The following is a 12215-nucleotide window of genomic DNA, read 5'->3' on the forward strand; positions in this document are numbered from 1 at the left end:
CATAGCTGCATATATGTTGCTTGGTTAATCTCTTCCTGTCCCCTTCACCCCGTCCCCTCTATCCCCCTCCCCTTTGAATCTGTCATTCTGTCCCATGCATCCATGCCTATGGACCTATTTTATTCATCAGTTTATTTTGTTCCTTAGATTCCACATATAAGTGAGATCATGTGATATTTGTTTTTCTCTAACTGGCTTATTTCCTTTAGCATAATAATCTCCAGATCCATCCATGTTGTAGCAAAGGGTAAGAACTCCTTTTTTTATAGCTGCATAGTACTCCATTGTGTGAATGTACCACAGCTTTTTTTATCCATTCTTCTACTGATGGGCACTTGGGATGTTTCCAGATCTTGGCTATTGTAAATAATGCTGCTATGAACATAGAGGTGCATATATTCTTCCTGATTGATGTTTCAGGATTCTTACGATATACTCCCAGAAGTGGGATCGCTGGGTCAAACAGTAGTTCCATTTATAATTTTTTGAGGGAACAATACTGTTTTTAAAAAAATTTTTTTAAATTTATCTTTATTGTTGAAAGTATTACAAATGTCCCCTTTTTTCCCCTTTGACCCCTTCTACCCCATCCCCACCCCCCACCCCAGTCCACACTGTTTTCTACGGTGGCTCTAGCAGTCTGCATTCCCACTAGCAGTATACTAGGGTTCCCTTTTCTCCACATCCTTGCCAGCACTTGATTTATTGATGATAGCCATTCTGGCAGATGTGAGGTGATGCCTCATTGTATTTTTTTCTTTTTTCTTTTAATCCTCACCTGAGGATACTTTTTTCCATTGTTTTTCAGAGAGAGAGTGGGGGGGGAGAGAGAGAAAGCATCAACGTGAGAGAGTCACATCAATTGGTTGCCTCCCGCACACACCCGAATCAAGCTGGGAATCAAGCCTGTAACCGAGGTACGTGCCCTTGGCTGGAATTGAACCCAGGACCCTTCAGTCCACAGGCTGATGCTCTAACCCCTGAGCCAAACCAGCCTCATTGTAGTTTTAATTTGCATCTTTCTGATGATTACTGATATTGAGCATTTTTTTATATGTCTGTTGGCCATCTGTAAGTCCTCTTTGGAGAAGGGTTTATTCAGGTCCTCTGCCTATTTTTTAATTGGGTTATCTTCCTAGTGTTGAGTTTTATGAATTCCTTGTATATTTTGGAAATTAACCCCTTATCAGATGCATCATTGGCAAATATGTTCTCCCATACAGCGGGTTCCCTTTTCATTTTGATGGTTTCTTTTGCCGTGCAGCTTTTTAATTTGATGTAGTCCCATTTATTTTTTCCTTTGTTTCTCTTGCCCTAGGAAGACCATCAACATCTTTCACCTAGATTATTCCAACAGCTACCTAATGAGTCTCCTAGCCTCATTTTGCCACCTTTCAAACAATTCTTCACATTGCAACCAGTTCTCTCTCTAGAATACGTATCTGCTGAATTCATTCCCTGGTCTCAAATACTTTACTATACTGTACAGACTTCAGTGTGCATAAGAAATGACTTGGTCGGCAGTGTTGTAAAAAATAAATAAATACAGATTTGGGAACTTTAATTCAGTTGTTTTGACTTAGTAGATCTGGGGCAAAATGTAGGAATGGACATTTTTAACAAGACTCCTAGGTGATTCTGAGGTAGGTAGTCATACTTTAAGGCACAATGTTTTATGGCTCCCCAGTTCTCCTACAATAGAGTTCAAACTCTTCAACATGTCTTCCAATGCATTGTACTATCTGGCCACTGCATACCTTTCCATCTTCATTAGTGACCATCACCTCCTGTACCCTAGGCTTAAGTTATACTGAATTTCCCCCCATTTTTAAAGAAAGCACACCCCTACTATGTTCTGTTCTCCCCTGTTGATCCTATCCCTTCTATCTATCCCTTCCAATAAACCAGGGGGAACGTCAAGCCCATGGCCATATAAGGTCTGTAAAATCATTTGGTCTGGCCCTGCCAAGGCCTCATCAAAGAGAAGCAGTTCCAGCCATCACATTAGGGGTGAGCTAATCAAATATAGCAGGCTAATTTTTAAGTTGATAATTTTGTTTGGCCCCTGAAAGATGTTATAAATACTCAAATGGCCCTTGTCAGAATAAAGGTTCCACGTCCCTGCAAATAAACCAACCAAACACACAAAACCTTCTGCCTTGCTAATTCCTATTTTCCATTCAGTTTAGACATCAATTCCTCTGGGACGACTACAGATTTCCAAGTCTGAGTTAAGTACCCCTTCTAAAGGCTACCATAGCCTTCTGTATTTTCCCCTATCACAGAATTTATCTAAAGTAGTCTACTGATTTATTTGTCCTACTGAATCACTGTCTTGTTCTCCAGTGAATCTCCAAGTGCTTAGAACTGTACCTGGAATAATATAGCAGGCACTCAATAAAAATTTATTGAATGAAAAAAATGAATGACTTTTACTTAGAAGAAGTATGAATGCAGTTAAGAGAAACAGACTAAAAAAACTGATTTATGCAATGGAAAATATGTATACCAATGAACATATGCCAGGAGGGACTATAGAAAAATAAGTACAGTAAATGAACTAGGAAGAAAACGAACTAAGGATTTAAATAAACAGTTTACAACAAAAAAATAATCCAAACAGCCAATAAGAATAAAAAAAGATATTTATTCTCATTATCAACTAGAGAGATGCAAATTAACCAATGATATTATTATTATTATTCCATACCCATCAAACTGGAAAAGAGATAAATCTGAAAATACCAACTTTTAGCAAGGATGTAGAGAAATGGGATCTCACACTGGGGGTGGGAGGGTAAACTGAAGGTATATTCCTAGAAACTCTAGAATATAAATATAAGGATGTCCTTTTAAGATAGCTTTTTAAAAAATGGAAATAATCTAAATGTCCATCATTAGTGGCATATGTGTCAATGGAATACTTCAGAGCATTTAAAAATAAATTAGTTACATGGATGAATAAGGATAGCCCCTCACAATAAAGAATAAAGAATTAACATCAATAGTGCCAATGTTGAGAAATCAGGAGTAAAAAACAAAGGACCCAACACAGAAGAAAAGCAAAGCGTAATGGTATAACTATCATTTGATGATCCTAATCTGCTATTTTTCCAACAAATTTCTTGTCATTAAGTTTGATACATAATCTACTATTAAGCTATTATTTCTCGCCTCATACAAATTCATTAAAATAAAACTTAATCTCGCTTATACGTGGAATCTAAAGAACTTAATAAACTGAGGAACAGAACAGATTCAATGACATGGAAGCATAGATCAGACTGACAAATCTCAGAGGGATGGAGGAAGCCGGGTGGGTGGAGGGGGAGAGAGTAACCAAAGAATTTATATGCATACATGCAAAACCCAAGGACACAGACAATGGTGGGGAGACGGACTGGGGAGGGGGATGGGATGGGGTGGACCGGGTCTTGGGGAGAAAAAGGGACATCTGTAATATTTTAAACAAAAATAAAATTTAAAAAAATAATAAAACTTTTTTTGGCTTTAGCAGTACTGACTGCAAAGTGCTATCTTTTTAGCTTTTTGTATAGTTGTTGGGATTGTAACACTGATTCTACATTAATATCTACAAAATCCTGAAAATCATTCAGATTAATTTCATGTTTTAAAATTTCACTTAAATGATATAATTTGTCTCCATCATCTATCCAGAGTGAAGTTGTTTCTTCATAAGGCCAAGGAGATGGCTCTAATAAATCAAAATAATAAAAAATGCTTTGTTTCTAATAAAAGACATAAATTCATTACTTTTTATTAACATATTCCTGGGCAGAGCTTCACATTTATTTTTATTAAACTGAATGTCTTTAAATTCACCTGCCTTAAATCTTTAACATGAGATTCATGCTTTCTAACACCAATTTAAAATTTTCAAAGCTTTTATGGTGCACTTGATTCAATTTTTTACTTCTGTATGCTAGTTCCTCTTGACTGCAATACAATTGAAATTATGTCAACATTAAAATTTCTTAATTAAAAATAAGAAAATAATGAAAATTCTTCAAGAATGTTATCATTAAAGCAAGGTCTTGCAAGAAATCAATGTTAGCTAATCCTTTTACTAAACCAGAATTTAAACAATGAGAAAAATGCATGTATAATGCAGTTTATGCCTGACATAGAGCAGTGGTAGTTCATAAACTACATGTTGCCCATCTAAAGTACAGTACTTGACTAGTTCTAATAATTTCAATTTCAAATTCTTTAGCTACAGTTTCTAGCTTAATTTTATTTTTTGGACTGGTGATAAATAGAATAAATTTTATTCAGAATATTTTTAAACAATTGACTTATTTTAGGTACTGAATTGCAATAAATGGTTTAAATAGTACCAAATGATGACTTCAGGGAAATTTTTAACAAAATTGTAGCTACTCCAGACTCCTTTCTTCTACTGTAGGAACACCATTACAACAAAAACGCAACTAAGTTCACTTTGAAATATTCATTATCAAAGCTATAATCATTTAAAGTAGACAATAATAAGTTAGAAATATACTCTGTTGTGGCAGATACCAATTCTTTTGAAGTAACAAATATTACCAGTACAGAAACTGGTTCAATTGCATACTGAAGATTGATCACTAAGTGCTTTTCTTTAAGTTAGATGCCTAGCCTTAGCCAGTTTGGCTCAGTAGTTAGAGCACTGGACTGCGGACTGAAGGGTCCTGGTTGCAGACTCAGTCAGGGCCCTGGTCCAGGCATGTGCGGGAGGCAACCAATCCATGTGTCTCTTTCACATTGATGTTTCTGTCTCTCCCTTCCATTCTCTTTGAAATGTAAAGAAAAAAATATCCTCAGGTGAGGATTTAAAAAAATAAATAAAAGTTAGATGCCTAATCAGTGATAGCACATATCTGTTATTTTCTTCTATGATATTCTTGAATATCTTCATATGATTTCTTTGCAATATATTCTGTTCTTGTTGCACTGTATCATGTATGTAAACCACTGCCTATATCTACTCCATTTTTCTTTTAACTCTATTGCCCCCTCACTATCAGACAAAGATCCATTGTGTTTTACTAAACTACAGAGTATTAAAAACTTCTATGATAGTATCAATGTCTTTATTCAGTTTATACAATAAATTGGAAACTGAGTCATTAGGCACTCACTTCGGCAGCACTATACTAAAATTGGAACAATATAGAGAAGATTATTAGCATAGTTCCTGCACAAGGATGACATGCAAGTTTGTGAAGTGTTCCATATTTAAAAAAGAAAGAAACTGAGTCATTAGTTGATGCATCTAACAAATCTTGAACTATGGTACAGCCTTTTAAAAAATCATGTTCCCTAATTTATTTATTTTTTTGGCAGAAGTTTGACAACTAGTTTTATTAGTACCATTTCGGGTTACTAAGTATGCCCTCCATTTCTTGGACCAATGGACATGCTTTTCTGCTGTGACTCCTAAATGCTGAACTATCAAACAATCCTTACATCCATTCTTTTATTTCAAGCCATTTGTACTGTTCTGAAAACACTCCTTTTGCAGGCAATTTCATGCTTCAAATGTGACTGCTCTGAACACAGAGTTGGGAAGAGATGTATATATTATACTGTATTTCTATCATACAGACAGACAACCTCAAGAGCAGAGTTATTAGTAAAATGAAGTTAAAAAAAGATGAGTTTTGAGTATTTACCTGTTCTTCACATATTTAACTGTAAATTTATAAAATTTGATTTTTAATTGTGGTTATGCTAATAATTGGCTCACAGAATCCATGAAAATTTAGCAATCAGCCCTGCAAACTGGTGAAAGCCAACTGTGTGTACTACTAACTCTATTTTCAAAAGGGGACTATGGGAGGCTTTGGGAGAGCAAGTAATTTGCCGAAGTTGGTAAGTGGCTGAGTCAAGATTCAAATCTAGGTCCAAAACTCTGACACAGGTTAGGTTTCTTGGTGAATATGGGCCATTATTTTGCTTGATTTTTTTTTTTTTTTAATTTGCAGGGGGTGGGGCATATACTAAGGTATATGCAAAGAATGCATTTTCTGGACTACCATCTTATATTGTTATTACATACTCTCTTACATTCCCATGCTGACTCCCAGTTTTGCTAGGGTCTTGATGCTTGATACCTATTCAGAAATCAGTCTAAGCTGGATACTTGAAGGAAGAGGGAACAACTGAGGGGTCTACCCATCATCTGCTGTAGGAAATTTCTCTTCTTAAAAAATTACCTTAACTGCTTTAAGAAATGTAAATACAGGTATTTTCCACCAGCAGCCTCTTAGAGTATTAAATGACTTCCGAAAAGCTTCTGAAAACTTGTAGTCTGAAACCTTACTACACTTGGAGTGCAGGAAAAGGAAAAGACACTAACTATCAAAGGGCACTCTTCAGTCCCAGGGAACTGAGGCAAGAGTTCGGGGACAGGACGACCAAGTGCTAGGCCTCTCAAAGTTCTCTAAACCTTTCCCGCAGCGCCTGTTGTAAGAGCTGTGTGAAAGGTTAGAGCTGCTGGAGAACTTGGAGCTCTGCCCTCGTCCACCCCTTCATTTATATGAGGAAATTCTGCTCTAGCAGGGTGAAGCGACTTGAGGAACGCCGAGGCAGGATTAATTTATAGCTCTTTCCACTACAAAACACGGCTTCCTCTAAAATTCCCTTCCTCCAAAGAACTTACCCCGAGGTCACCAGGAACCTGGCTGGGGACCGGCCTACAGTTGAGCCTAGCCCCACCTCGCAGTCGCTCCGGAGGCAAACTGCGGTAACTCTAAGTCAGAGTTAATTAAGGTCAAAGCAGAGAAGCACAAAGCCCGAGGCGGACGTGCGGATTCCTCGGTGGGCGGCAAGGAGACGCGGCTGGGAGAGCGGCCCAGCCTCTCCCAGGGCCAACCACGCGCGCCCCGGAGCAACGAGAGGGCAGGGCACGCAGCCGGCGGCGGCGCGCACGCTCGCCCGGGGCCGCGAGGGAGGCGGGCTGGCGTGCGCGCCCCCGCGGCGGTGGGCGGGGTTCAGGGCGGGCCTCCGAGCCGGACCGGGGCGGGGCGGGGCCGCAGGAGCTGTAGGTGCAGCAGCTGGGTCGCGACAGGTGCGCGAGGCAGAGCGCCTGGCACCCGTGGCAGGGCTGGTACCAGTGCAGAGAAAAGGCCACTTTTAGCCAGGTAAGGGCCACCTCTCTCAACATCCTCCACAGCCGGAGAGTGCGCGGAGACCTCGGCTTTCCTCCACACCTTCTTTCTCCCGCGACTTCTGGGGCGGGGAGCGGCGCCGGGAGAGTGAACCCCTTACCCTCAAAAGAGGGAGTGGAGGAACCGCGGATCCCCTGCTCTTTCCTCACTTTGGGGTACTGCTCTGGGGTAGGAAGTCATTATATACGGCTGAGCCTTTGCTGCCTGAGGGAGGGAGCTGATAGGAACTCCCTCTTTTTCAATCAAGAGCACCCCTTTCTAACTATATATTTTTTGATGTGCTGGAGGAAGGTGGCAGTTCATCTAAATTCAAAATAATCTCCCAGGAAAAGAGTATTATGATATCCAACTGCTCTTTTCCCTTCTTTATTTTCAGCCATTCAGCCTCTTCAGTTTTTCTGCCCTCCCACTCTACCAGTTCAACTCTGTTTAAGACACTTATATCCTTTCGAGGTGTGTTGAGAATATAGCAGTCCTTGCAGCCGGATATATCATCCCCCCATCGCTATCGTGTATATATTGCTGGCACCTGTCACGAACGTACGTAGGTGTGTTAATATAAGGTAACCGTACACCCTGGCTACACCTACTAAACTTGAAGTTGTAGGTGCTAGGAGCTAACCATCTGGCGCTCGTCCTTGCCTCCTTCTGGTGCTTACAACGGGTTTAGCTGATCCTGGTGAGAGATATTTGAACTACTATTGTCTTTCACTTAATTCCAGCTTTCAAAAGCCTGCCTAATCCAGATGGTTCTATCAACTTGACTTTTTAAGTTAGTCAAGGTACTTAGAGAGCTATCAGCCTTTTAGACAATGCCCCTTTAGGGGAGAGGTCTTTTTTTGCAGGAGATAATCTTTCTTTTACTCTTGATTGAAGTGGTTAAATAGAATACTTTCTATCTGCGTAGTTACTAATACTATTCACAAATGATAAATATTTTAGGAACCTCGAAATAACACTTTCTTCTGAGGTCTGATGTATACACAAAAGAAGATGACCCTCAATGAACATTTCTAAGTTCCTGTACAATTTAGAGCCTGGATGAAGGATGATCATGTTTTAAGTAGACCTTCAAGAAGTTACATAATCAGCAGGAGAGAAGGTTTTAAAGGGAGGCGGTGTATGTACATGCATATATACTTACTTATTTTGCATCAATAAAAAAACACGTAATATGGCAATAGGTAATTACTTTGGAAACTTATTTCATTTTTTTGGACAAAACATTTATTGAGTGCCTTTGTTTTGTCAGTTCTACTATGGATTCAAAGTTCCAAATGTCCCCACTATAAAAGAGCTTAAAATCAAATGGGTTAGGCAGATCAGTGGATATGATTGACAGTATTAGTGAGGTCAATGGTATACTAGAGGTCAGCCTAGAGTGCTGTGCGAGAATAGTTTGTTGTGTGTTTTTTTTAATTCTGTCTTTTAGATTTCCTTAAAAACAAAAAGTAAGCAACCACAATAGTAAAAACCTTTGAATAATAAGGTTCTCTTCAATTCATGAATTCATATCATTCATATTTCTTACCTTGTGTTCTATCAACATTATGGCCTTTTGAAGATAGGATTAGTTCCGGTTGTTAATGCTGTAGTAGTTCAGTAAATAGTTGGTGGAGCTATTTTCACTGTTCTGTGATGGGCCTGGTAGTGTTGTTATCAGGTAGTCCCTGAACTGTAGAGCTACTGGGAAGAGAACAGAGTATTGGCAACATTAATAAAGCAGTGCCATTTTGTAAAAATTGCTCTATTGTGTAACTTTGTTTAACTTGGTACGCTCAAACTTTGTTCCAGAATTTGGTTAAAGGTGGGCCAGATTTCAACCTTCTAATAATTCTAAGAAGAGAAAGCTTCAGAAGTGAAAACAATTCTATTAGCGCACCTTGGTAACAGAGTATATTTTTTCTTGCTAAGGTGTCCTCAGAATGTCTTTTTCTTTCTTTTTTCTTTGAAGGTGGGGATAGGGTGGGTAGGTGGGTGGAGAAGGAAAGGGTCAGAAGTGTTTAAAGATTCTTTATAGAGTTTTGATGATCTGAAGTCTATGGTAGTCTTGAGTGCTCTTCACCTAACTGCAGGCTTTTATTAGTTGCCTGCTGTGTGCCAGTGTTCTGGTATACAGAAGATGAACATGATATGGTCCCTTCTCTGTGACTATATTTTTCATTTTTCAAGTAGAGATTGTGAGTCAATAATACAGATGGTGGTTGTTTCATTTGGTAATCTGAGCCACGGTACTTGCTGAACACATTTCTTTGACATTGCTTACCTCCTTTCTTTCTGTTTACACTCTAGGAAAGTGGTCTCCACCAGGAATTTTTAGAAGGGAAGTAGGTATATTTGCATGTCATTTGGGTACCTACAATGATTACATTGTATTCTTACAATGTTTTCAGGTACAAAGGTTCTTCAAAGAAACACAGACAAAAAAGAATGCTGAGAGTATGGGAGATCATTAGACATGTTTGCTATAAAAGGCCACCTAACCACAAAGTGGGAGAATTTGTCATGATTTATGTTAACCATGAAACTAGTTTTCAGGCATTCTTAATTCCATATACTCAGAAATAGATGACTTTCATTTAGTTTGAAATTGTATTCTTTCTGAAGATAGAAAAGTGTGTAACTTGGTTCTGAAGTCAGGAATTTCCATAAGAAAAGACTGTTGGGGTTTTTTTAAGGTTGCTATGGTCTTTCACTGTATTTTTTTTATAGGAAGTTAAAGTACTTTATTTTGGATTGTGTACAGTAATCTCCAGGTGATGTTAAATTACTTAACACAGACTCTCAAGGTTCTTTAGTAACAAATGAGTGGTTGTAAATTGAGTAGTTTCTACTTAATGATTGTGGAATTGAGATTCTATGGTAAATGGTACTCTTGGTAGGACCATACTGATATGTTTATTCTGTGGCTGGATGCAAAGTCCTTGAGACTCAGTCAAGTTACTGTGCTAATGCAGACCTCTTTTCATAAAAAGGAGAAGGTTTGACCCAAAAAGCAATTCATTATTCAGCATGTCAAATGATTTCTTTAAACTTGAAAACGTTTCTAGAGACTTCACTGTCCAGTCATAAGAAGTTAACATGATACCATGAAAATTTACATTCTTTTTATTTTCTTTCAAAGAATTTAACAATGCTACTCTGAAACTAAGAGCTTTCATATTTAGAAAAAATGCAACTTTTTTGTACTTCTGATAACAAGTACGGAGCTATTTCCCCCCCTTATTTATCCTATGACAGAGCTTACTATTTGAAAAACCTTACAATTCCCTCAAACATGTTTTCTCTTGCATGCCAAAGTATTGCCAATTTTGTTTCATTACCCACAGATCAGTAGTCCTGATATGCTTTTACTTGGTTTTAGATTTCTACAATTTTTTTCTTCTATAAACTGAAATCAAGCAAATGGCCCAGGACTTCTTTTCCTCATAGTCCAGTTTTACTGAACAGGTAGCATTTACTCAGATTTGGCTCCCATCTCCAACACTAGAGGAAATCTGTCTGTCTATGCATAGTACTGAATGATTTCCCTCTAATGGCCCTGTCACTGCCCTCCCCCTTACCACTTGGCAACATTTAACCAAAAGGACAACTTTTCTGGTTCTTTCTTTCACTTGGCTTTCTTGATGTGACTCTACCTGGTTCTCCATCTTCTAATCAGACCACTTCCTCCCATGCTCCTTCATTAACTCACAGTCTTTTTGCCCCTTAAATGTGGGTGTTTGCCATGGCCCTGTCCAGCATCTTATTCTCAGTATATTCTCTCCCTGTGCAATTTGATCTGCTTTAACACCTCCATATGAGTGACTTGCAAATTTATCCTTTTAAAAAACATTTTTTATTGTATATATATATACATATACTTTTATTTTCACATATACAAATATACATACACGTTTAGAAAATAAGTACATATACTCATAAAAAACTGGGAAAATTAATTATAAAAAAGATAAAGTATTTCATAATCTATTCCAGAGAGAAGCATAATTTGGTATATTTCCTTTCAGCCTTTTTTTTTCTTTGATACACACACACACTCACAAACACACAGTTAATTGGACTCATACTATTACAGTAGACACTGTTTTATGTCTGCTTTTTTTACTTTACATTATGTCATAACTTTTCATGGCATCATAATCATTTGAAAACAATTTTAGTGGATGTTTAATACCATATTGCATTGATGTTGCATAATTTGTGCACTTGGGTGTTTTGATTTATTAACAAGTGAAAAAATTGAGAATAAGTTTATGCATAAATCTTTGTATAAGTCACTCATTATTTCCTTAGGTTAGATTCTAAGAAGTTGAATTATTGGGTCAAAGGGGATGAAAATTTAAAAATACTAAACCTGCTGCCAAATTGCTTTTCATAAAGACTAGCAGTCTCACCTGTAGTAATTGTGAGTGCTAATCTTAGTGCATTCTTCGTAACATTGAATATTTTTATTTTTTTTAAATGTTTTTATTGATTTCAGAGAGAGGAAGGGAGAGGGAGAGAGAGATAGAAACATCAATGATGAGAGTCACTGATAGGCTGCCTCCTGCACGCCCCCTCCTGGGGATCATGCCCGCAACCCGGGCAAGTGCCCTGACGGGAAATCAAACCCCAGTCTCCTGGATCCTAGGTGGATGCTCAACCTCTGAGCCACGCTGGCCAGGCAAATATTATTTTTTAAATCTGTACTAATTTGATAAGCAAGAGTGATTTAATTTGTATTTCTTTAATTATTAGTGAGAGTGAACACTCTTCATACATTCCTTTCAATTTCTTCTTCTGTGAATTGTAATTTATTTAATCCACTCCCATTTTTATTTGGGTCTTAACATTTTAATTATGTTGTTTTTCTGTTTGAGATTCTTTCATTTATTTGAGGGAAGGGGAGTATAGGTTTATATAGGTTTCTATTAGGCCAAACTCAGTAAGTGGAGTGACAAAGTAGAAAGTGTACAAGAAGTTTAAGTTGTGTTTTAAATGCCCATCATTATAAGAAGCCAGAGCTTATGATTGCTGAAGCAGCACTGCAAACTGAAA

At 37.9% G+C, this 12215-nt stretch overlaps 1 protein-coding gene, 1 non-coding gene and 1 pseudogene across 2 annotated transcripts in view; 2 read left to right on the forward strand and 1 right to left on the reverse strand.

Annotated features, from left to right (window-relative positions):
• Positions 1–3461: 3461 nt before the first annotated feature.
• On the reverse strand, positions 3462–5913 carry LOC148093858 (E3 SUMO-protein ligase KIAA1586-like; annotated as a pseudogene).
• Positions 5138–5245, forward strand: LOC148093859 (U6 spliceosomal RNA). The gene has a single exon (XR_015714095.1). It is a non-coding gene; the product is annotated as a U6 spliceosomal RNA (small nuclear RNA).
• A 1200-nt stretch (positions 5914–7113) lies between the features above and the next one.
• Positions 7114–12215, forward strand: part of LIMA1 (LIM domain and actin binding 1) — a 76222-nt gene continuing 71120 nt past the window's right edge. The window contains exon 1 of the mRNA XM_016201267.2: positions 7114–7148. The gene's annotated coding sequence lies outside the window, so the exon portion shown is untranslated. The remainder of the gene's footprint in view (positions 7149–12215) is intronic.

The sequence above is a fragment of the Miniopterus natalensis genome, chromosome 2, assembly GCF_054644295.1.
Source record: "Miniopterus natalensis isolate mMinNat1 chromosome 2, mMinNat1.hap1, whole genome shotgun sequence".
NCBI lineage: Eukaryota > Metazoa > Chordata > Mammalia > Chiroptera > Miniopteridae > Miniopterus > Miniopterus natalensis.